The 26,622-nt window shown below is 36.5% G+C and overlaps 1 protein-coding gene across 5 annotated transcripts in view; it reads right to left on the reverse strand.

Annotated features, from left to right (window-relative positions):
- The window catches only part of LOC102530127 (CD36 molecule (CD36 blood group)), a 282,980-nt gene that overhangs the window by 67,670 nt on the left and 188,688 nt on the right, over positions 1 to 26,622 (reverse strand). The window contains exon 1 of one of the 5 annotated variants that reach the window (XM_072965135.1): positions 5,086 to 5,249. The exons of 3 other annotated variants lie outside the window; for them this stretch is intronic. The gene's annotated coding sequence lies outside the window, so the exon portion shown is untranslated. Of the gene's footprint in view, positions 1 to 3,968; positions 3,988 to 5,085; positions 5,250 to 26,622 lie in introns of those variants that run through there. One more of the 5 variants, XM_072965142.1, reaches the window with a different exon arrangement.

The raw sequence follows: 26,622 nt of genomic DNA on the forward strand, positions 1-26,622 counted from the left end.
CCAGGGCATAAAAGCTCACTTAACTTCTATGGGCCTGAGAGTCCTCACTTGTAAAAATCAGTGAATCTTGGTTTACAAGTGTGCCAAGAACTATTCCCACTTCTATTGTTTGCAGCTTTTTCTATGAACAAATGTGAACATTGGGATACCCACTGAAAGTTGACTTCCAGCCTTAAACCTCGGGAAAAAAAAGCCAAGCTTCATAGCTGCTGCCCTACCACGGTAAACAGTTATAAACTAAGTTTTCTTTTCACAAAAGACAATTCAGATTGATTCAGCTGCTTTTATTTATTCTACAGGATTTCAGCTTCAGAAATGCTCTTGCTGTTACTATGTACAGAGTTCTGCATGGGAGATTTTAGAGTGAAAACAAAATGGCATGTTGAAAACTCAAGAGGAATGTTAATGGGGTAGAGAATAAAGTGGGAGTCATTAGAGTAAGCTTCCTTTCTGTTTGCCTCTTAATACTAGAATTTACTTTTCTCCTTGCCTAATCCTGTTTTTCCTGACTTCATCTGGTAAAATGCAGAATTTCACTGAACTATTGTAATAGGACTGCAGTATAAGAATGCAAAACACAGAAGTTTGGATAACTGAAGGCAAAGAGGCTCCCACTGAGGCCATGAAGGAACTCTGACCAGTGAAGTGAGGAAGAAAATAGGTGTGACGCCTGCCCCTCTACCACACACTGGCCACCCTGTCCAGCCCCAGGAAGGGTTGTGGAAGTATGTGTGATTAAGTTAGCAAAGAACAACTACTATACATACCATGGATTCCCATAAAGTAAAAAGTGGAGAAATCAAAATCTCTACTTTGCTTTTTAGCAATCTTAAAGATGACCAGTGGACCCAGAGTGGAATGACTTTCTCCAAAAACTAGGTACACGTAGTGTAGACATCTAACAGCCTGAACACAGAAGCAAGCACCTCTGAGCCTTGCGTGTAGACTCAGTGGCATTAGGTGAGACAGATGAGCTTCATGGACTTGACTCACTGAGAAATTATCCATGTCTGAATGTAAATACTGAGTGTAATATGAAATACAGAATCTTTCTCTATTAAATTTCATAATGAATTTTTAAGAATGGCAGGGGTGGTGCTGCTGGTGGTAATATTTCCATGAAAATACCTACCTGAGAATTTCTTATTCAAAAAGCTATAAACATCTATGTATTACCTTATGGTAGAGGCTTATGTCTATTTGGATATTTTTAAAAGTGTTAAGTGTAAGAGATGGGAAAAATCAATTTTAAACTGTATTAAATGACTAAAAATTCTTAAAGTTTTGCTCATAGACCTCACTGGAGGGTAAACATTTGGGGTTAGAGAATATTTAGCCATAATATTTTTGAATACATGGATACAGTCTATCTATTGGGTGCTCACCATGTGTCAGAAACTGGGTACTGCTGACACTAAGTTACAAATGACCCCAAGTGACCCCTGTCTTCAGGGAGTTTACAGCCCAGCAGGAAGTGGAGATGCTTCACAACAGCAAAGGTCTGTAAACAGAGCCCTTACTACTGGTTATCGCCCTTATCACAGCTCATGTTCTCCTGCCCTCTAACTGTTGTCTACGTGTCTGTTTGGATATAACTTTTGACCAAGCAGCTCTTAAAAGGAGGCAGCTCATAGAGACTAGAAGTTTCCATGGAAACTAGAGGTCTTCCTCCCCCCAAATTAAGCTACAATTTCATACAAAAATAGTTCAACAAGAAATAAATTTAGGGGAAGCTATCTGACTTAGATAGGCTTAGAGTGCACAGCATAGTTATTCTGGAGGGATTTCCACATACTGCTTGTTAGTTAAGCAGAATTTAGAGTCCAGTATGCATTTGGAAAGGCAATGGCAAGAAGCTAAGAGTGGATGAGGGAAGCAGCTCTGCCCAGTATCTTCCTTCTACTCTTCCTGTAAATATAGCATTATTTTTAATTCCCTTGTTTGGCCTATTTTCTTCAGGAGAATGATGGCTCATGAAAGAGTCTGTCTGGCTGCAGTGGTGGGGATGGTACACCCAAAATTCAACCTATGTCTTCATCACTTACTAACCTAAGTTTTTCAACTTTTACAAAAAGGTTTCATTCCATATAGACAAAATTCAGAACAATCACCAGAAAAAGAAAAATAAAAGACCTTGGATTCTTATAAATGTCCAGCACAATATGATTTCTAATCATGTTCTCTGGAGTATACAACAGTGTCTGACAGTAAGTGCCCATAAATATTTAACAAATGTACCAATGAGTAAGTGAGTCTGAAAGACAGTGACTCCATCACACATTCAACCAAAATAGGTTTCTGCTCTTTTAGAGTTCAGGCTGAAAGTAAGAGGATGAGTAGAAAAGATCCCACTTACAAAAATAGATGCCTGCTCTGAGAAGATACCATGCTTAGGGTCCATGCTGTGGGACCACTGTGCTGAGTTAACTTTTATTACTTTACTTATAAAACTTTCTAGAGTGACACATGAGAAAGACTCCTTACAGCGGCACCCATTATGCTTCAGCCAGAGTGATGAGGACGTCCCGCACGGACCAGAGGGGGCTTCCAGATGACTTTCAATTGGAATGTGTTCTCATGACTACTAATACCCCTTTTGATTCCTTATAGATTAAAATGGGAGAAATGTGAGATTTAAGTTTGGAAGATTTAATAAGAAAAAACATTAAGAGGTAAAACTAATATTTTAAAAACTCTTAAACTTCACAAGCACTGAAGGGCACGAACAACGCTTTTCTATTTGAACACACTCTGGAGTCCTTGGTGTTTGTAGCCAAGCAGTCTGCTCTGTCCCCTCCATAACGTTCGCCAATTTTCTGTCATTTCCGCCTTCACATGATTGTGTTTGTGGGACAAAGGTCTCTGGGTATGTTTCAAAACATCTTAAACTATTTAACAGTGTACCACCAAGCACCTATTTTAAAGTGTTATTTATTCTCCACCCAGCTAAATTTGTCAGAAGATACAAAACAGAATTCACCTGACCTTTCTCCCTCAAGAAACCGCTGGAGAGCTCAGTGAGGAAGCAGTGGCATGCACACTGACTGTCGGCTGCTTAGCTAGTGTCTGTACTTCAACATAAAACATGCACAACAGTAAAGCTATATTTCTTTTTATATTCTCTGTGCACTTAAGCTAGTTTTAGACTATTTCCTTTTCCTGATAAACAATTCATTGTGATTGAGAGAATCACTCTGGATTAGGCACTAGTTCAGGTTCCAATAACTGATTAAGAAACGGCGTCACTGTCCTCTGGCACCTCCCCACCCCTCACTCCAGATCCCTCCCTTTATGTTGTAGTAAAGTGGTGACACACCTCACAGTTTTCATCCAAAAAGCCATCAAAAACGTATAAACAACTGACCAACAAAAAACTTTTTCCTTTTCATTCATTTTAAAACATTCCCTTGTAATTTCAAAATTTTGTGAAATTTTTTCCAAAGAATTCAACTGTGAAGCTTAGTTTATAAATCCAAAGAATATTAAATCCGTTGGTCATCCTAATCAGCAATCTGTGCTAACAGCAAAATCAGCCATAGTCACATCAACAGCATTCTATTATTGAGTATTTCTTTGCTCTAGGAAAAACATGTTCTTCCATTTAACTGGTCCACTCTGCAGTCTTATCTAGCCTTTGCCACTGATTTGTTAGCACTCTAAAGCCTTTTTTTCTTTTTTCTTTTTTTTTTTTTTTTTTTTTGCCTAGCAGTGATTCTTCTGAGTTCAGAAGCTTATCTTTTTTCCCAGGTGAAAATTGTTTTATTATCCTCAGGTGTTTGCTTTCTTTCTGAAACTCTCAGAATAGTTCATTGCAAAGTAGTCATTGTCCTTTACAAAAGGATCTAATTCCAAATAATTAGTGTTTATGTTGTGATCATTCAAAAATATTTCTCCTTTCCCCTTGGGTCAGGATGGCAGGAGTCTCATATATTGCCCTACAAATCCCACTTTTATTTAGTCAGGGATACCTGAGAACAAGACGGGTTGCCTGTTTTTCTTCATCTGATCCAGATCCCACTTGAGTTCTGAGTTCTTGTGCAGGAAGTGAAGGAGAAGTTAACACTTTAAGTATCAGCCCAAAATGCTTCCCCTTGAATTCAGCACAGCTCCAAGCAACCATTGCCAAGAATAAAAGGAAGTGATCTTCTTTAAAGGTAGAGAAAAATCTATCCAATTCATTCCTACACTTTGTAGCATAGCATACAGAACTGCTTTTTTTTTTCAATATCAGCAACTAATCTCTAAATAAGTATATCCTTAAGTTTCCTGTCTGAATAAGTCATTACTCTGTCACTCTTTGCAGTATTTCCTGATCTTATATAGCCATATTATGAAACACACTATGCAACAAAAATTCAACTATGGAACAAAATCCTCTCCCCTCAAAATAAGATATCAGGTACCCACTGTCTATACAATTTCTATGATCACTAATGATCAATAATTTTATGCATGGATTTTTTTCCCTAGTAATCAGTTTGAGAATTGAGCCTTTTAAATTATTTCTTAAGTATACTTGTCAGTCTTGACAACACACCCTAAAACATTTTCAGGTCCCATAATCAAAGGTCATTCAAATTCTATTATCATTAAAAAAAAAGTTTTTTTTCAATTTGGAAGGGAAAAATCGAATTGGTCAGAATTTTCAAGTACCCTTTTCCAAAGAGTAATATTTTTAAAAGAAGGTAAACAAAAATTTAAATAAGAAATCAGTTTCGATTAGGACATGCCAGATCAACTTAGAAAATTTGAAGGAATAACATTTTCCACTAAAATTTTACTTTTTAAAATAATTAAGTTTTTCAATACTAAGTAAAAGGTATAAACATGTGCAAATGGAAATTTCATGGGATGAATTTGGAGACTAGTGGAACTGGAAAACTTAAGTGTTAAAAATCTGTTCAGTCCATTCAGTTGAAAGCTTATAAATCTGTTAAAAGAAGCATCACAGAAAATTATTATACCAGATAGTACTGAACTTCTTCAAGAGTTAGAAATAATAATTATGAATATTTACTAGCTGATAGTCCGTCAACTACAAAGACATTTATAGCCACACCCCTAAACAAAAATAATTCTGCTCACCAACTTCTAGAGGAGCTTGCTTGCCCCGATGCAGGATCTTAAAATTGGAAGCACAGAGTGCAGAAGGAGAAGATGCAGAAAATAAACACATGATTTCCACAGCACAGCAGCTGAGAACTCAGAAATGAGGAACAGGGTCTTGATCAGTCATCTGTCTTTGACGTTGTCCTGACATCTGAAAGCCACTGACACCCTGAAACTTGCAGCACTTGGGTTGCATGCCTAAACCCAGATAAATATAGATCCGTGACACTTGAGCCAGATGAAATGAAAGTTAACTTGAAAAATCTCGCTCATTTTGTGCCTCTGTTGAGGAAAATAAAACCCTTAATCTGTTTCCTGTTAAAACCTGTTTTGCTCCTTCACAGATAGCTGCTTGACTTATGAAACATGGAAATTAAGATAATCGATCATTAATAATCAATTTGTTTCTCTCCAAAATTAGCATTTGTTGTGATAGTACAGAGTGAGGTTCAAATTTTCCTTAAGTATGAAAGAAACGTAATAGTGAATATTACGTATTTATTCAACAAACTTTTTTTTTTTAAATTTTGCACTTGAGTCCTTGAAATATGACTATTTCTTTGGTAAGCTTTCTAGTGTTTTTTTTCTCCTATGGTATAAGTAGTAATTTGGTCCTTTTTTTGTTTGCCTCAATGAATAAGGCAGAAAATGTCAATATACTGCCAGGGTGCTTTGATTGAAGTTAATCTTCTGGTATAATTGTATAATGCAGTTGATTTAAACTGAATTTTGCTTAGTACTGTTAGTAAGCATATGAATAAGGCTCTACCCTCAGCCTGAGCAGACTCTATGATTAAAGTTATTACTCTAAAGCTATAATGGCAAGATTTCTAACAATAAATCACTCTCCAGGATTCATATATTAAGACTCTGTAATACTATATTAAACCAAAGTGAACAGAGCAACTGGAAAGGTCATGCTGCTTTCCTGAGATCTTCAAGTACTGTTTTCAGTGTTTTTTACAGAATGGTATTAAAGAAAAATGATAGATTTTGGAGTAATCACTTTCTAAATGAAGCTGATCTGTAACCAGTATTACCTATCATCCCAGAAAGGAGAATGACTGTGTTTTCAAATGACCAAAACTAGTATTTTCATATCTTGGTAAAAGGTCCCACATATTGAGCACTGTCTACATGCTTGGCACTTTGCTAAGTAGGTATCATATAATCTTATTCTTTTTTCCTAATCTCAAAATATCCTTTCAAATCAAGTTAATATTTTTAGGTTCAATGAGTGTCGGAAAGGAAACTGAAACACCTGAGGATAAATACTGGCAATGGACACGTGGCTAATAAGCAGTTCAGATGAGAGTCTGACTCAGTTTTGACAGCAAGCGTGTCTCTTTCCCATCCTAAAATATAGCTACAGGTTAAAAAGAGTTTCATCCACACTGTATCTGTGTCAGATTAGCCATCCTAGGAGTAATTTAAAGGTTTCTTTAACTTTTTTTTCTACCAAATTAGGGAAAATACCGAAATGGTCCCTATGGAGTATTGCTATGACACCAGGAAATCCCCAGAAGCATTATGTCCCTAACACAGGGAAAAAAGATAGAAGATCTGTAAAGGCACAACGCTAGCTATTTCTCATCTCTTGCATTTACTTTTTTCAGCTTGTCCTTGTCTCTTTGCAAAAGCAGAGTTTGACCTACCAGAGCCTGGAGGCCCAGTGCCGATGGCCACTTCTTGGCCACTAACATCACGTTTGGCAGTAGGAGAAGAGTGACATCCAGGTGGCAGGCAGTCAGCTGCTGAGGTCAGGTGGTCAATACGAGAAATTTCTGCATGAGAGGGAAGACCCTATTCTCGACTATCATAGAATGTGACCTTTTTAATTACAGAACAAAAGTATTCCATGTGTGTAAAAAGTGTTTCCATTCCTTGAACTTGGGACTTGTTAAACAAAATGTTTTATCTAAGAAGTGAAAAGACAAACTATAAATTCAGTGAACTCAGGATCGCACATATGTTCTAGGAATCTCAGTAAGCATCAGCAAATGGGACACTCTAAGCCCCATCGTCTTTAAATATGAATTATGTCCTATGAATAAGAATAGGAAATCTGGAATTTCCTGCCTATGAAGTACGTACTCATTAGCATTCAGTTGTTCACTCCCTGCGGGGCACTGATTTGTGAAGGGTGGGTGGTGAGGGAGAGGGAAGAATAGACTGTGGCACTGGGGTAACTAACTGGGGCAAGACCTCTGACCCCCTTCAACCAGAGGATCATCAGAGATTTTCTTCAACAACTGTCTTCAAAATTAAACTTTTCATCACAGGATATTAATTAAATCTAGGACTTTTTCACCCCAAAGTGGTTGTCTTCCAAGTGTTTGTGAACCTAAAGTATTAAAACTAGACATAATCAAAATCTCACCCAGTTTTTGTTGCACAGTGAGTGCTATAAACTTTCAGGCATGAAAGCTGAACGAACAATCCTGTTGCCAGCTATCAACAGAATGTCCCTCACAAGAAATTATTGTGAAATGTCCCATTTCTATGTGAAAACCTTTTCTCAGAACAGCAATCAAATTAATCTGTCCACACCCGAAGCATCCTGCATAGTGACAGCAGTCACACTCCTGTTTTCTGTCTCCCCCGCACCTCACCCACATCCTATTTCCCTGATGCCCTGGGAGGGCTCGCCTTGTTTCAGATATTTCTTCTTCATCCAACCAGCACCATCCAGGGTGCTTCATCAAGTATCATCAACAGCACTGACTTCATCCTTAAGTCCTATGTCGTGCTGATTTTGTTTAGGCCTTCTAAATCAATAATACAATGTTTTAAAAAAAAATCCCCTTCAGAAAAATTCAGACTTTAAATCAAAGACCTGCCCCTTCATTTATATTCCTGTCCATTGTGCAAGCGTTAACAGTAAACTGTTCTTCAGTCCCTGGCTCTGGAACACTGACAGGAAAGGCATAGTCTGTGGCCTTGTCGGGAAATTTTGGCTTCAATCCTTGTACACACTTGAAAACAATGAGAATATTCATGGTGCTTCAACATGTTAACCTTGCTAACTTCTTTTTAGGAAAAACACATTTGGAAAAGGCCCTTGGGTTATTATGCTTGCTTAAAATGTATATTTAGGATCTCAAAGACATTTAGGGGGCTAATTTGTAACTGATTTTATTAACATACTCTTCTTTCCAGGGTTTCTGTTTGTCTGTTTGCTTTCCCATGTTAGCCTAGAATAAATAATTTCACCTAAGGACATTCTTCATAAGGAACATCTTCCTGCAGGAAAATTGTGACAAATGCTTACAATTAATCCCTGCTTAACTTGATCTCAAATCTATACATGTGTGAAATCCCCTTTTATCAAACATCAGCTTAAGGTAAAGTTTTTCCTCTCAAAGCTGTATGTTTGTTATTCAGAAGTAATGAAGATTGACTGAAATCTATACTACTAAAAATGATCTAATGGAGTCATACTTTTAAGTCTTTAAAATCTAAAATTACTGGTAAATTGTGTACCCTTATTTTTTCCTCCTTTCCAAGGTCATCTTCATTAATTGTGAAAGCCTTGTCAGAATTTACATGAACTATTACAGCCCCAAACTGGCATTCTTCCCTCGTAAGGTGGATGGGTGATCATTTAATCATTTATTCATCCAATGGCAAAACATACTGAGATTCTGTTTATGTGTACAGTCTTGTGCTACTCCTTTGGGGAAAAATGGTGAGTAAAGGGCTAACGTTTGTGCTCTGAAGTATTTTACTGTTTAGTGAAGGGAGATAATACTATTTAACAAATCATAGTGTATTAGCATAGGGTGGGATAAATAATCAAAGTTTTATTGTGGTAAACTAAGCTGAAAGGTCAGAGAGGCTTCCCTAATATACATATATATTTAAATGTATATATATTATATATGTGTGTGTATGTATGTATATGTATATACAGTATGCGTTTATTTATATATGTGTAGGTGTGTATATATATGATACACATGGATATTGAATGTTCATGTATGTATCTATACATGTACATATTATGTAAGGACACCTATCTATCTCAGGAAAGACTCTCTGACCTCTCAGCTTATCACTGTAATATTCCTTCAAAATTTATCCTCATTTATCTCAGTTTATGAAGATTTCATCATCAACTACAAGAAGATTTCTTAAATAATGCTTGTCTTCCTTACATTTACATTTGCCCCTAATTGAGGAACTCTTTAGATGGAAGCTATTCTAGAAATCATGCTGTACTCAAACAGAAACACTGACTCTTCTCATAACATATGAGAATGCATCAAGCTCACTGACTGGCGCACAGCTGCTGCTGAAAGGTTGAATGAAAGGTTGTATAAATGAACGAATGGGTGGCACGAAAGGTTGCGTAAATGAGTGCGTGGGTGGAATTGAGTACACTGTGAACAGGAGTGAACACTCAGACTGCAACGTCAATGTATCTTTTTTGTTCAGTTTCATAGGAAGTTTTCACAGGCTATGGCTAAGAGGGTCACAACACACCAAGTGACACCTTGGAGACTGCAAGTCCAGGGAGAGGGTTAATTCTCACAGAGGAAGGAGCAAAGGAAACTGAATGAATCCAGTAACAAAAGGAGACTTTAAAGTGACTCAGAGAAATTGTGCAAGAGTCTTGCATACATCTGGCTATGTGTATAGAGCTTGTAATCTAATGGAAACTCAGGTCCCTCTGGACCAAAAGCAAATAATATCCAAAGGACATAAAGTCCTTCTACCAGCACAACAAAACAACAGGCTGGTAGCCAATTACAGTAGCAGCCAAGCAGATGTCCCACTGGTTTTTTAAATCAGACACAGAGCATTGGTTTGTTGTAATTATAACCTACATGCTACAGAACTGTTTGTTGATAAAAGTTGGTTTTGATGTTATCACATGATAACCAGCTAATAATTCATATGTACTTCCTTGGTGAGCATTTGTACAAAACTGTCTGGTGCATGTAGCTCTGTTTTTTCAAGAGAAACAAGGGAAAATTAAATAGAATAATCCTGATCTACCAAAACATTCTAACAAAGCTCCAGAATCAAGACTTCTAGCCCTTAGAACATACTTCAGAGATGATTCCTCTGTTTCTGCGTATATTTTTCACATAAAGATTAGATACCCACATTCTTGATTATCCTTTCCCTATCCATTTTTGGGTTCCCTTTGCTCTTTCTGCATTCTAAGTATAGGTATCTACTAAGGTCTAGGTCCTTTCTCTTTTATTCCTGTATCTTCTTTTCCTTGGTGATGTTTCATACTCTATGAACTCAATTTAGCACCTTTGCAGTTAATCCCCAAATCTATTTTTTACCCCTAAATTCCATCCTAACAGTGAATTTAGTTAACATTTTTGAGAATTCTCTATACACTAGTAATGGGTATTAACTTGTTTAATTTTTCTAAGTTCTGGATATAAAACTAATATTTATCATTTTATAAATTTAAATGGAGGTTTAGTAGGGTTAGGTAACTTACTTCACTGTTACAGTGCCCCAAGTATCCAGATTTGGGCTCAGATCTCCATGACTCCAGGTCTTAAGTAAATTCGTAAACACTGTGTTGTAATTGACTCACTGTGATACAATTGCATGTCAACTGTCTGTGGACATCTCTACCATGCTGCCTTGAACACATCTCCGCTTCCCTATCTCTCAGTCTGTGTTCTTAATCTCTGTAAGATTATATCATCATACTTTCTGTCACCCAGCCTGAAGCTGTTCCCCATAAACCCACTCATCTTCTGATTCCTAACAACTTTAACTTCACCATATACTTTCCATTGGTCTCCTGTGTTTCATTTTTACCACCTCTACCAAAAAATCAGGTGTCGATCACTACCTACCTTAAACCTTTGCCATGGTCTCCTAATTGATTTTCCTGCATGCAGAATTAATCCCCTCTCATTTATCCTTCCCACTGCTTTCAGAGTAATCTTTCTAAAACAAAAATTTTATTTTATGATTTATTTATTTTAAATAAAACATTAATAGCACCCATTGCCTAGAGAATGGAGTTTAAACTCTTCGGACCAGTACTGAAGGTTTTCAGTCATTTCTGTTCCTGCTCTTCAATGAAATGGTCTCTGCATTCTGACCTTTCACTGCTTCAAATATTTCCTCTACCTAGCTTTTCAATTCTCCACCTAAATGTTACTCTCCAAATTCAGTGATCCTTAAAATGGTATGTACATTGAAAGCTTTAAAAAACATAACATGTTCATTTTGCATCCCAGACAAATTAAATTGGAATTAATGGATACATCCATGCTTAAAAATTACTTTAGTTCTATTATTAGCCTATGTGGTTACTTTATGTAAGTGAAAGGAACCACTTCTGTAAGATACTTTGCTGCACTCTACAAGAAAATTGCCATATATATGTATATATTGTCACATATATTATACATATATTATCACATATACAATATGAATGACACCCTTTAGTATTGTTGTGTGCAGTAAATATTACCATATTCTGCAGTAGTCTTCCCTTGAGATTCAGTGAAAGCATCTCCTCTCTGTGATTTTTTTCTTTAATTCCCCTTAGCCAGCAAAAGCTCTCCCTGAATTGACCTCCCATTGTATTGTGTATGTGGCTTTACTTCCCTGTAAATTTAAATCTTATTTTATCATACTTAGCATACATATTTGTCTGATGGAATTAAGAGCTTAATCATTTAATGTAATCCATAGTCTCTAGACACTAACACTATTTAGTAAATAAATTTCATATGAATCATAGTTTTAGAAAGAAAGATCTGACAGACAAATGTGCTGGCTTTATTGATTTTTTAGAAACTATACCTATTTCCAAAAGGTATTTAAAACAATAAACAACAGAAAATCAACAAAGACATGTAACAAATAAAGAAAAAAACTGTAAAGGAGTGGAGATGGATGTGCCCCCAAACCTTCGCTGAGGAATGTTAGTTCACTCAAGCCCAAGGTTGGTGTCTCCTGGCAGCCAGGACCACAGGGAACTGGCATGTGTTTCAAAGTTCTTATCATAAAAGAAAACTTAGCAGTCCTTCAGAAATTATCAAACTTCTTCATGTACCAAAATCTAAGATAACATTATTAAGTAGATCTTTAAGAGAGATAAATATTAAAATGGACACTGTCTTCAAAGCATCCTAACAAAAGGTTCAAAAGTAAAACATATCATGAAAGATTCAGTATCTAAAAGACCTCACATGGCTGGCCATTGACCTCTCTTCTATCTTTAACTCTTAGTATGTTCCACTTCACACACTCTGCTCAAACCATACTGCCCTTCCTTGAACATGTCAAACTAGATTCTACATCTGGACCTTACACTGGTTATTGATCTTCAATTGCTAGACACAACTCTTTCTGCTTCATTGGAATGTGAATCAACTGAATGCAATTTTCACATCTGATAAAGATGGTGTTGGTGCAAATCCGCAGATACACAAATTTTTTACTTCTACTTTTACCTGTGGTTTTCAATACGCTTAGGTTTATCTATGTCTTTAATCAATCATTTACATAATAGGTTTTTAAAAAATAAGAATAATGGTAGTTTAAAATTAGGGTTTAAAACTTTTTAAAGCTGGCAGTGTTCAGTGTTGATAAATTGAATGTGTATTCATTTAATAGCCTTTAAGATCTCAGACTGTTACTTTCTATTTTAAGCAGTTATATTTCAAATTGATTTTAAAACTGAAGTCAAAACAAACACATTTACTATCTTTATCACTGTTAATGCCTGAATATTTTAAATCACTGGTTGGGAAAACTGCTTTACAATGATAGGTAGGTAGCTAGTTATAAAACCATAATATTTGCATAAATAATTTGCTTTGAGACCTTAGAGATGAGGAAATTCAGAGATAGCAGCTTATTATGTCAAGTTTTGGAAAATGATCAGGATTTGAGCAAGTGGAAAAGCGGGGATGGGGGTTTCTAAAGTAGAGCACAAAGAAAGATTCTGAGGCCCTTAAAGGTGTGGGATATATATAGAAAATAGACAGGCAATCACTTTGCCTGAAGTTCTTCCAACTCAAGAAGTAGGAAATACTTTTTAAACACATAAAAAAAGGAAAAGAAAGCCTGTATGTTTGCTGATCATAGAAGTAGTTGAATGCTTGGCTAAAGTATCCATTCAGTAGGGACTGTGGAAATACTGAAGATTTATGAAAGAAGTTGGTGGGATTTAATCTCTGCGTTATCTTGGCTCATACTTTCCCTTTGCTTTGCTATTTTTAACTCCCTGTATTCTCCGTGAAAATTACAAGTATCTCAGAATGGTAATAAAGAACATTAGAATGATATTCAAGATCCCTCTACTACCTTCTGCCCTGATGTTACTCTTACTATCTTAAACTTTTGCAGTCCATTACTCTCCATGGTTTTCCATTTCCCTATTCACAAACTGGCATTAAATTGCCAAGTCTCTGTATTTTATCTTAGAACTCTAAGCATATAGATTGAATATTCTTTGCCACTCCATACTCTGAGTATACCCTAGGTACATGTAATAAGTATTTCTGTTTTAGTAAATTGTCTTTAACAACTTACTATTAGGGGAAGATAAAGGATGCCATGTCCAGTCCATGTACCTTATTACTGAATTCAGGTCATAATCACTGGTCCTACCCATGATTCAGCTGGTGACTCAATATGTAGCCACAAATCAGTCATAATTCTAAGGGTGCAAAGAGGAAAAACAGTTCTGCCATAAAGCCTGAAGACTTAATAATATTATATAACAGGATGTTTTTATTTTTTTCCATGAGGCAAAGTTCAAGTAACTGTTTAATAATAGCACAGCATATCACAATAGTCTCTTATTAGATGATAAAGCCAGTATGTTTGCTGATCACAGTTGTCTGATTTATTACCAAGTCTAGGCACTGTAGCGATAGATTCCTGAGAAATGTGAGCTAAGTTCAGCGATTTCAACTTTTGCCCTTTCTTTTGTAGATATGATCCCTTTCAGGGCAGGTGACAAGGATAACAGCTTTCTGTTCTGCATTTCATGTTGGAATTTTTATCTTGGATGAAGTTTTAATTTTGTTTTTTTCTCTAGAAGTTATACATGCTGTTTTATTTTTACCTTTTCAAGCACAAATAAGTAGACTGACTAAGTTATACACAGTACTCAAAGGACACTGCTGTCCACAATTGCTGACGGGGGTTAAAGTGGTCTAATGAAGCAGTAACCATTCCATCGGAAGGGAGTGCATGTCAAATTCTATTTGAAAGTGCACAGATTTAAATGGGAAATATTAAGGAATGCCTGTAGACTGACTACATGTCAGTTAGTCCAAAGAGTCAGATAAAATATAAAGGCCAACACATAGAAGACTAACTAGGTCATCAGCTGAGCAAAGGTCAAAGGTCTGAAAACTGTATGGATCCACCTTCCCCATGCAACTGTGGAAACTTTTTTTTTTTCTTCAATTCTACCAGTTTTGTTAATGTGTGATGGCTCATTCAACTGTGCATTTGACATGTATCACTAGTATGGTTTGTAACTCTGGATCTCTGCAACCTGACCTTGGGTGACTTTTTGTTCTGAGACACATCATAACTGTCAAACTTGAGAATATTTTTCCTTTAATGTTCCCACACTGTTTCAATAGTTGCCACAGGGAGTGGGGAAATACTCAGTGAGGACCCATCATGCATTTTTTCAGTGAAGGAATACAGCAGAAATTATAAAAGTTATGCCTTGTATAAGTGGCACAAACAAGGAGGCAGATGCTGAGTTGTTGGCCATGAAATAATGCAATTTCTTTCCTTTTACTTCCAGTTTAAATAGCCTGGTGTGGGGGTGGGGACGCAATTAGGGGGTTGGAGGCCTTCCTGCTGGAGAGGGTACAGAGAAAAGGGAACCCTCCTACACTATTGGTGGGAATGAAGTTTGGTACAGCCACTATGGAAAACAGGAGGGAGATTCCTCGAAAAATTGAAAATAGACTTACTCTATGATCCAGCAATCTTACTCCTGGGCATATGTCCTAGGAATTAGGGAACTCTAATTTGAAAAGATACATGAACCCCAATGTTCACAGCAGCACTATTTACAATAGCCAAGACACAAAAGCAACCTAAATGTCCACTGACAGATGATTAGATAAAGAAGATCTGGTGTACATACACACACACATATATATAATGGAATACTACTTAGTCATAAAAAAGAATAAAATAATGCCATTTGCAGCAACATGAATGGACCTGGAGATTGTCATGCTAAATGAAACAGGCCAGAAAGAGAAAGAAAAATATCATATGATATCACTTACATGTGGAATCTAAAAAAAAAGTGACACAAATGAACTTATTTACAAGACAGAAACAGACTCACAGATATAGAAAACAAACTTATGGTTATTGGGGGAGTCGGGGATGGGGAGGGATAAATTGGGAGTTCGGGATTTGCTGATACTAACTACTATATAAAAACAGATAAACAACAAGGTTCTACTTTATACAGCACAGGGAACTATATATATCCAATATCCTGTAATAACCTGTAATGAAAAAGAAGATGAAAAGGAATATATGTATATGTGTAACTGAAACACTATGCTATATTCCAGAAATTAACACAACATTGTAAACCAACTATACTTCAAAAAAAAAATCAAAAATAAAATACACACAGGTTATTATCACTGACGGAAAAAAAGCCCAGCAGAAAGGAAAGAATTTTCCTCAATCACTGTATCTAATTACTAACCTAGGTTTCCATTCAGAATATTCAAGAAGTTAGTCTGCATCACAGGCAAGTGAACTCTGTTGCTCAGCTCAAACAGCCTGCAAAACTCGGACCTATTTGCCCATTTCCAGTCTATGTTCATGACATTCCTAACTCTCTTGTCCAGCTCTGAACACTTCTCTGATGTAAAGCTCAAGCTTCATCACTGGATGTGGTGTTCATAGGTTCTTTGCCTGGAATATTGATCTCAGCTTTATCTTACAGTCTTTAATTAGGCTTATTCCATCAAAATAGGGTTTCCTAGTTTTTTATTGGGATATTTTCAGTGAGGACCTTAGAAAAATCAATCTTCATCCTTGACACTCAGATGGTGGCCCAAATGACCAGCTTGTGAACAGTTTGGGGTTTAAAAATAAAGCCATTAGGTCTCCTGAATTCATTTATCACCTATTAAAATACATTTCAAAAGAGAAGTTTGAGTATTTATAGGTATTGTAAGAATTTATTTCTATAATGTGTGTATGTCTATAAAGTTACCTGGTAGCAGAATAAATCCAGTTTCTTCTGGGTTGTGAATTGGCATGTAAGCAAAACACAAAATTTAGTGACTTTTTCCTACTGACACATGATTTCTCATCATTTTAATAAGACTTTGAAAAAGTTGACCTTCATCCCTAAAATACAGCATTTGCTTTAAAAAATTAAAAAGATTGTCTTGTCACTTTTTTTTTATTTGGAAATATCCTGGTTCTAAATCTAATGAATTCTTGAGAAATAATGTAGTTTTTTTTTAAGGCAAAAACATTATATCACCACTTGCAATGAGATTTAGATAAAATTTAGATAAAATCAACAATTCAACACATTTGAAAATTAACTAACAACCTGGTTGAGATTCATTTACAGTCTTCTGTAGACTTTTGAAAAGCTGGAAAAAAACCCCTCAGAATATATATATTTAAATGCTATTTTTCTTGTATTGTCAAAGGAAACAAAAGTGCTTTTCCTGTAATGGGGCACTTGAAAATTAAACCATTCTGAATCAGGAGATCCGGGCAAGATTACAATGGGAGTGCTAATTCTACCACATATGTAAGATGTGTGAACACGGGACATTCAACCTTGCTAAACTTGAATTTTATCAATTGTGAAATGCAGCAGAAAGATGATAAATTATAGGGCCTGAGGAACTTGGTTCTTACAGTAGCCAATACACTCCTGAGTGCCTTCTGAATGTGCGCATTTTCTAGTTGGTCATATGGAGCAAAAGTTACATCAAAAGAAGCATAGTGAATAACACTGTCAGTACTTCTGTTTTTCCCATTAAATGATATGTAATAGAAACTGTGATAATACAATGAGAACATTAAACTACACACTCAGTCATATTCTAAAAGAAAATTAAAAACTTATCAAATATTAAACTAAGAATGCAAATATGAATGTTTCCCCATAAGACATTTTTTCCTTCTACATTAAGATCACGGTTAAACAAGCTGCGACAACGTTGTCTCTTTTTTCTTAGCCTCATCTAGTATATCCATACACTGCTTGTTTCCTTTTTTTTTTTCTTTTTACTACATTTTTTGCTTAGAGCTTCCTTCCTCCTCCCCGAGCCACTATTCCAAGCTTCCAGTTCAACAACTCTGCTCTGTAACATCTCACAAACAACCACATGGAAGATACCGGTAGGTGTGTATTGTAAAAGAAAAAAGGGAAGCGACTGAAAAGCCCTAACCTGATCTAAAGGAAACATCTGGTCCCTAACGTGAGTGTTATCATGTTAAAAAAGAAACTTGGACCTGTGGAATGTTAAATTTGAGTTAACAACAATGACCACAACATAGGAATGGGTGAATTTAGCAGTAAAGATTTCAAGGCCTCCTTCTGGATGGATCAAGCTTTATGTGACGTCTCCCCATCAAGGAAACTTAGAAGCCATAGGAGACTGACAATCTTTCATATCAAGACTTAAATGCACACGACGTTCTTAAAGCAGAAAATACTTGTGTTTTTGGATGGACCAAGGAAGTACAGGTTAGGATTGTGAATCTTTCTCTAAATGTCTCTCTTCCTGTAAAGTTAAACATCGATTTTCTACTCATCTTGTTCATACACACAGTATCTGAAAATCACTTTAATTATGGTTTTCTTTGTCTCTTGACTTTCTTTGGAACTTTTCAAAGGTGGAAATAAAAGTATCATGACCTTATATGACCATCCCCCTGCTTCAATTTTTATCAACATTTTGCCATTTGGACAGGAAATTGCTCTTAGATCTTCAGTGCAAAGGCCTTGACAAACAAGAGAGGAAACATGGGGGACACATACAAAATAAGTGGATATGGGAATATTGGGAGCTGGAAGTTAAGTCAGAGATTAGATTAAAATCCCAAAGACCAAGGTCCAGAGTCACGAGGAAAAAACAGTCCTGAAAGTATTGTTTTGTTTTGCATACCTGTCAATTCACAAGCCAGAAAAAAACTGATTGGATTTATTTCACTATAGAATGCTAGTTACAGTGTTAAGAAATCTGTTGAATCAAAGAGATAATATAAATCACTAAGTCTAAAAATGTCAACTCTACTTTTCCATTGCCTTCTGTCACATAGGGCCTTTGTCCCATTATAATATAAATTCCTTGGAGGTTTGGCTTAGTTTTTTGTTTTGTTTTGTTTGCCAGTGTTAGTGAGCAACTAAGTTTACCCTTGTTTAGCACGAGGCCTGGCACACTGAAAGCTTTCTATGAAAATTTACTGGATAAATTATTTCAAATGAGCTGTGTGAGAAAACATGTTCCTGGGTACCAGAATAGGCAATAGAGAGATTAATGTGCTACCAAGGTGACAAGAGTCATTAAAGGGAGGGCTGGTCATACTGAGGACAAAAGTCACCCACCTTCCATTTTCGAGCCATATCAGCTCTGACACGTGAGAGAACTAGCTGAGCTCACCCAGAGACATTAGCAAATCTTCCCACACTCCACTGAGCCCCACAGAAACTCCAAGAACCAAAGGTGTATGTAACTAGTGACTCTCTATGTTCCCTTTCTCCTACTTAAACCCAGCCTCCCTTCCCCATCTTTGAAAATCTTCTCAGACTGTACAATTCAGCCAGATTTCTAGGCCCCCTTCCTCTTCTTCCCATGCTGAGGATTTCATTCCCACCTTCACAGGAAGAAAATAAGTAACTCGTGCAGCAGTCTGATCTGTAAATAGCTTGAAAATATCCTGAGGAGGGTCTCAACAATTGTCTCGTTTGTTTTAAATCACTGACGCACACTTAGCTCCCTTCTAGAACCTGGAGGAAGCAGCATTTAGATAGGGTACATAAAAATCAGAAGATACTTATATGCCTCCATTATCTGAGGTATCTCAGTGTATGCCCTTGAGTGGTTTCCTGGAGTTAATGAAAACTTTTGCAATCATCTAACTTTTCCATTGATCATTCTATGAATTCACGAACTTTCTTTTGCAAACCTCTGAATAACTACTTGACAAACTGTGTGGAGCACATCCTTTTCTCTCATGGTTTCCCTCAGGAAGGAACAATTAGATTAACTATTTTGGTGGGTTAATAAAATGTTTAAATGTATTATACAACTGTAATGCAAGAGAATGATCAAGACATATTATCAAAGCAACTTCTTTTTTCCTTCACCAAGAATCTGGGTCCTAGATAAACCTTCACTTGATTTAGTTTATCAGTAGAAGTGACATTTTTCTTTATTTCTTATGAGACATGGGAGTTTCCTTTTTAAGCAAAATTTTCACATTTACAGTCATGTTACATAAACTTCTAGTAATTTTGCAACATGGCTTAAAAATGTGTTTGAAAGACATAAATGAAACATGTTTAGAGAATATTAGTAAGGTCTTCATTTGTTTGTTGCTGCTCCCAGCCATGTTATAAAACAGAAAGAAATAAAGAACAACTCACTTACGGCAATAATAAAGCCAAAAGGAATTCTATATAAACACCAGCTGCTTCTCCTTGGGGAAGAATTACACTTAGTAATTCTTAAGTAACTACACTTAGTACATTTTATGGGCATTTAGTTTCCCATGAAGCCAGACAAAATACTGTCAGGAAGCACAGAGACTTAATGAGCCCTGCTGTTCAGATTGGTTCTTCTTATGAACTCTTGGAGAATTTACTGTCAGTGACACTCATTTGAAAATTAATAAATGCCACTTTGTGTTATTATTATTATCCACTAAATTAGAAGCCTCTGGTGGGAAGTGATTGTTGCTTTATGGTCACCACAGTATCTAGAACACAGTGGAAGCCCAACAGTATTTTTGAGGCATGGATTCATTAATACTTTAAGGGAATAATCAATTATCAATAAATAGTTTGATTGAATCCTAGTCATCTGTACTATCAGAATCATGAACAATGAGTCTTCATCACATATAAGGATTTCCTATGTACAATCAAACAATTTTAAAGTTTAGCTTTAAAATCAAGTTAAACCATCCTTCCCCTTGCATCTCAGAATTCTCTCTAATGTCAAGCCATTCTTAGCGACTTCCTATGTTTTCATTTTCTAAACAAGATTGACAAGAGAAAAACTCTTCTGATGACTTGTGACCACAAAAAACAGACTTGCAGACACATATACATAAAGCAATGTATTTGTGTTGAGTGCAAATTAAGAGTGTGAACTGAAATCACACATGTGGCAGATGAAGAAAGTTATATGCCTTTTAAGGTTCCAAAGCTACCAGTGGATGACTCCATCGCAAACTCCTGGTCTTTAAGTGACACTGAGTTTATGACTCCAAGGCATAACTTGGGACTTACATTCCCTCGATGTGCAGTTTATAACTATGCTTTTACCACTCCTACTCCTGCTGCTCTGCACCTTACGGTTATTTAGCCATCAGGGAATGAGCATATTAACCATCTCATTTAAGCCTCATTAAGTCTTCTTTGTGAAGACCACTAGAGTGCAGATAAGCTACTAGATGAGGGAGCTATCCTGTTTATTAGCCAGGCATTATTCATTCCATTAGTGTCAAATTTAGTTTGATTATAACAACCTTCCTTGTCCTGGGAGTCAGTTCTTATTATTTTTACCCTTACAACTACAGTTCTGAATGGGAAATGAATGTTCAATGGGTCACCCATGGATCTATATTTTTTAAACACGGTCACTTGGATGATTTCTCAGTACTAAACTGCCCCATACATCTCCCCCACCCCAAAACTAAGGACCACTTTTTCTCAGCTATGAACAAGAGGATTCAGAATCCTGGGCCCTTGAAGGTTAGATTGTGGGTTGTATGCATTCTAAACTTGGCCTTGGACTTATCACTATATAAATTTGAAATGGACATGCACAAATGGCCTGAAATCAGAATCAAGTTGGGTTTTTTTTCCCATGCTCTATAGATATCTCCTGTCATAATATCTAGGAATAGGGGTCAAATGAACTATAATAACAGATATTTAGAGCATCAGAAAAATATCCCAGCCAGAAATATATATATATATGAATCCAACAGAAGCAAAGCCTAAATGAATGAGGACTAAGTTGTCATGATGAATTTAGTATGACTATTTCATTTCTATCATTTCTTTCAAATCCTGATTAATTACACTGAATTTCTTAATTTGTTTATACAATAGTTGATCTTCATTAAGTACTACTCTTAAGCAGTAAGAAATACCCGTTTCATTGAAAGAAAATACATAAAACCTTTAGAGTGGTCATCTTCAGTTAGTGGAGTAAATAATGTATTTGTTTTTCATTTCTGAGTATTTCCCTAATTACACTTGAGGAATATGTTCATCTTAATACAGAAAAAATATTATTTTTAAAAATAAAAATTATGAAAAGACAATATGAAAGCTACAGTTTGAATATGTTTCCAAGGAAATATCACTTTATGCTACCTGCAAGAATTATACTTATATTTTTAGTTTGCATAAAAGTTTAAGAACTAAAAATATAAATGTTTATTTACTTACATTAGAATAAGAAATACAACCAGCATTGCTTCATAAACGGTATTCTTTCTGGAGCTTTTATAACTCTTTTATGAGTTATTAATTCAGCATAAAATTAGTATTCATTCTGTTTAGGAAGTTGATCATGCAATTAAAAATGCATTAAGGATTTACAAGAAATATTATGTCAAATCACTGCCTTCATAATCTATGTACCCTTTTTTCCATCTTGAACCCTCCTCTACCAACTCTAGGATATATACAGGCTTGGGAAAAAAATATCAGCTTTGAGTCTAAGAACTTTGATTAAAAGAGCAGGCAGAATGACTTGAGAACAATTGTATTCCACCAGGGAGATCCTGTAAATAAAAAGGGAATACATTTCCTCCCTAGAGAAACCAAGCTGTAAATAAACAGAATGAGCTCAGATCCTAAATTATCAACATCCAGACATTTCTTATACACCCCTTCCCAGACTGTTCCTTTTTGTCATAGTAAAGCTATTTAGAAAATCTCGGGTACAGCTAACTGGTGACATTAAGATCTCTAACAGCAAAGGCTGAAGAAGATGGTTTGAAAAAATAACATCTTAAACCTCTTTCACAGGGACAGGTAGAGATGTTAGTGTCTTCTAAGCATCCGTTACCATAATCATTTTCTAACATTTGCTATACATAAAATTAGAGTATATTGGTTAACCGTTTTTTTTGGCCACATATGCAAAAATACTAGAAAACAATCATTTGGGGATAAATAGAAAATGATGGTGCCGAAAATGAGGGAAATGCAGTATGAAGTGAAACCCCTTTCCTTTGAAATTTTTTAAACAAATGACATTTCAGACATTGCATGAAAGTACATTCTAAAACTTTTCCTCATTCTCCTATAATCCTTTGGAACAAAATCTGTAACAAATTTCAGAAAAAAATGAAGTACAAATGGTGAGCAAACCCAGGCTCCACCACAGCTCACGTGTCCCAGCTTTACTTGGGAGATCACAAGTTCAGTGCCATAAAGGAAATGTCTACTTCTTGTCTTTGATCATCGATCAAGTGGTCTAATAACTCCTCCTATGGTTAGATTCTAGATTTTATTTAAACCTCTTTCTGCCCGTAAACTCCATGACAGCACACTGCAGAAGACCCCGGTAGCCTCCCCTGCTTCCAGTGCACTGTGGGAGCAGTTCTGCGGTCTCCTCCTTCCCCTTTCACTCTGTCGTACTCCTCTGGCTCCCGCTGCTCACTTTGTCCTGTGTCACAGTATCTGATTACATGATCCCAGCACTTATGCAATGTGCTGGCACGCCTCCTGCCTCCCTGGCACCTTGGCCAACACTTAAGCAGAGATTATCATGGCAACCTCTGGCTCAGGCCATTTAAGATATGATGAAACATATTCAATGTCCAGGCCAAAGGGCAAAAGGTGCTCGGGAAATAGAGGAAAGGACAGAGAAAAATGGGGAACAATACAATAGTAAGTGGTGTGAAAAAGAAATGGGTACATTGATTCTAGAGACACTTACTTTAGTACATTCTATCTTCCAGGCATAGCAGATGCAACACATATATTCCTGGCCCTTAAGAAGCTCACAGTCTGGCCAGGAAGACAGGCATAGAGATACAGCAGCATTAACACAAGACAGCATGGCAGGTACAGGGGCAGATATGTGCACAAGGAGCTGTAAGGATCAGAATATCCCTGTTTTAGGGAGCCCAGGAAGGCTTCTTTTAGGAAGTAACACTTTTGTATAAAAGGGTGAATAGGATTAAAGCCAGGAAACAAAAGACTCCTTTACACATTAAAAGATTATTTTAGAGAACAGCAAACTAGCGAGCATCTATGCCTTGCTTTTTCTTTAATACCGATATTATTAAGTTCAAATCTTTTCAAACAACAAATATTCATCAGTGGTCATTATGCGCAATAAACCATCATAGATGATGTTTTAAGGGTTCCAAATTAAAACTGTCAAGACATAAGTCACTCCTTGGAAAACTACCTCAATTCAATAAACTTGGTCATAATTACATAAAACACACTGTACAATTTCAGAATATTTGACTTTAAAAGAGCATAGCATGCTTAATGTAGTACCTGGCACTTGGTAAGCATTCAGGAAAATTACTCATGATTATTATTCTGATCATCAGTCTGAGAGTAGCGTGTGCTACATGGACTACATGCTTCTGAATGCAGATTATTAGCCTCGTTAATCATGTTGGAAATATGCAATGTCCTGCATCTTTTTCTTTCATAGATACACAGTTTGTGATGGTCTTACCCATTGTTTATCTTTTCTTTCTTATACTTCTTATTACTCTCTCATGATATGGGCTATTAGGCAGTTTTATGTAAAAATAAAGTAACTAACATGAATATAAATATATAACAAAATACAGAATATACAATATAAATTTATAAATATATATAACTGCCTAGATTAAAAAACAAAAAAGAGCATAGCAGAAGATGCAAAGGGATGCATCCAAAGCAGCTCTCCTAACTGAGCCTCGGGCAGCTGCAGTGGATACCAATTCTTTCTTCTTTCACCCTCGAAGCCTGAACCTCATATGGGTGAGGCAGAGAGGCCAAACTAGCATGATCTAGGAAACTATCAGCAGGAGATCTTGATACAGATGCAGTGGAAGGAAAGGGATGATCAGGAAGAAGACATGGTTCTGCTGGGACTAATATTCAGTGCTATAATTGCCAGTTATAAACAGAAACTTTATGTAACTGCCTTTAGGTCCGACTTGCTTATGTTTAGAACAAACACCTCTGAGGAAAGCAGGCCCTAGAGCCTCTTTAAGACTGAGACCCTGGGTGCGATGGAGCTGATGGAGGGAGAAGGAAGATTAAGAAAAGTGAGCTTCTAAAAGAGGTCATGAGATGTTGACAGGCACTGCTTTGTGTACGTGTCACGGTACGCTGGGGTCACATCACATGGGATAATGTGTACATGTTTCAGCTTTCTGAAAGTGGTGGTGGGAGAGATGGTGACTGTGGTGATGGTACGTGGTCAGCAAGGAACAGGAACGAAGTGTTTTTGAGAGGACATAAAGGTCTACTAATGGTGGAAAGCGACTAGAGAAATGATTGGGTTATACATGTGACTGAACTCCATTTTTCCTTCCCATATTTCTAAGCATACTGTTATGCCATTTGAATATTCTTACCATAAAGATTTTTGTAGAGCAGAAAACTGAAGTCTGTTAACATTAACACCACATTAGGGCTTTTTAAGTGTCTAAACTCATTGAAAAGACTGTGCTTGATATCAGGGAGAGGAAAGGAGGAAAAGTGACTGGTAGAAGGTGGATGGGAAGGACTCAAAGTCCAAAGAAAGAGGACTTTCCTCCATCTTTATTACAGTACCCTGGAGAGGGGCATAGGATTTCAGTGGTTGAGCTGAGCCTGAGGAAGCATTTCCTGGCGTCTCCAGGACTCCTACCTTCCATAAAGGTTTTTTTGTACCCAAACTATAACACCATGAAGACTTGATCATTGAGCATCTTAGTAATCACCAGTGAAAACAAAAGACATGAACAGCCTCCAGGGGTTTTGTGAAGATTAACTCTCCAGGATTTTTCCATAACCTTGACAGGAAGAGAGAAAACATCCATGATAACAGAGACTGAATCCTCCCAGTTGATGCGATTCTTACAATCGAATCTGAGTGCATGAAACGAAGGCATAGGCATATGTCATGTTTCTCATTCTTCAGTTGGTGGCATAAAGCCAGATCCACTAGAAACCATATCTAACAAATGCTGGAGGTGACTACCCTGAGCCCTATTTCAGATAACTTCTACTAGGTGATAAGGATTCAGTAACTTAACTTGGCAGGGAGTAATAAAACATCACCAGTCACTCATAACTCAAATATTTCTGCTTTCTTACCCCTGTGAACTCAGTTCTTTTCCTCAGTAAAACAAAGACTCCCCTTTGTATGGTCATTGGCCCTGCCTCTTGATGATAGGGGGTCCCAGATCCTCAATTTTATGTTTCTAGGATCTACCCTCTTTCTTTATCCTCTCCTGAATTTTACTATTTTCTTTAGTTTCTACTTTGTCTGTCCTTTCTACAATTTTTGACAACCCAATCTAATCTGCTGCCAGGATTTTCACTTGCCTATCTTGATTTACTCCTATAAAGAACACTAATTCTAATCTATAAATTCTCCAGTCTTTTCTAGTGTTTTGCTCTTGACTCTGTCTGATCTCCTTGATACTGATCTACAGCATACACTGTTTTGTATTCTAAACTTTGAAATTACAACAGATGATGGGATAAAGAAGATGTGGTATATTTATATAATGGAATAGTATTCAGCCATAAAAACCGACAACATAATGCCATTTGCAGCAACATGGATGTTCCTGGAGAATGTCATTCTAAGTGAAGTAAGCCAGAAAGAGAAAGAAAAATACCATATGAGATCGCTCATATGTGGAATCTTAAAAAAAAAAAACAAACCATAAATACAAAACAGAAACAGACTTATAGACGTAGAATACAAACTTGTGGTTGCCAAGGGGGCGGGGGGTGGGAAGGGACAGACTGGGATTTCAAAAAGTATAATAGATAAACAAAATTATGCTGTATAGCACAGGGAAATATTTACAAGATCTTTTGGTAGCTCACAGAGAAAAGAATGTGACAATGAATGTATGTATGTTCATGTATAACTGAAAAATTGTGGTCTACACTGGAATTTGACACAACATTGTAAAATGATTATAAATCAATAAAAAAATGTTAAAAAGAAAAAAGAAAAATTAAAAACAAAGAAATTACAACTAAATAGCAACATTCTGATATTGCCTATTACTCAATGTAACATGAGGACATTTTCAACTCAGTAGGTGGCTCTATAGAAC

The sequence above is a fragment of the Vicugna pacos genome, chromosome 7 (genome assembly GCF_048564905.1).
Source record: "Vicugna pacos chromosome 7, VicPac4, whole genome shotgun sequence".
Classification (NCBI taxonomy): Eukaryota; Metazoa; Chordata; class Mammalia; order Artiodactyla; family Camelidae; genus Vicugna; species Vicugna pacos.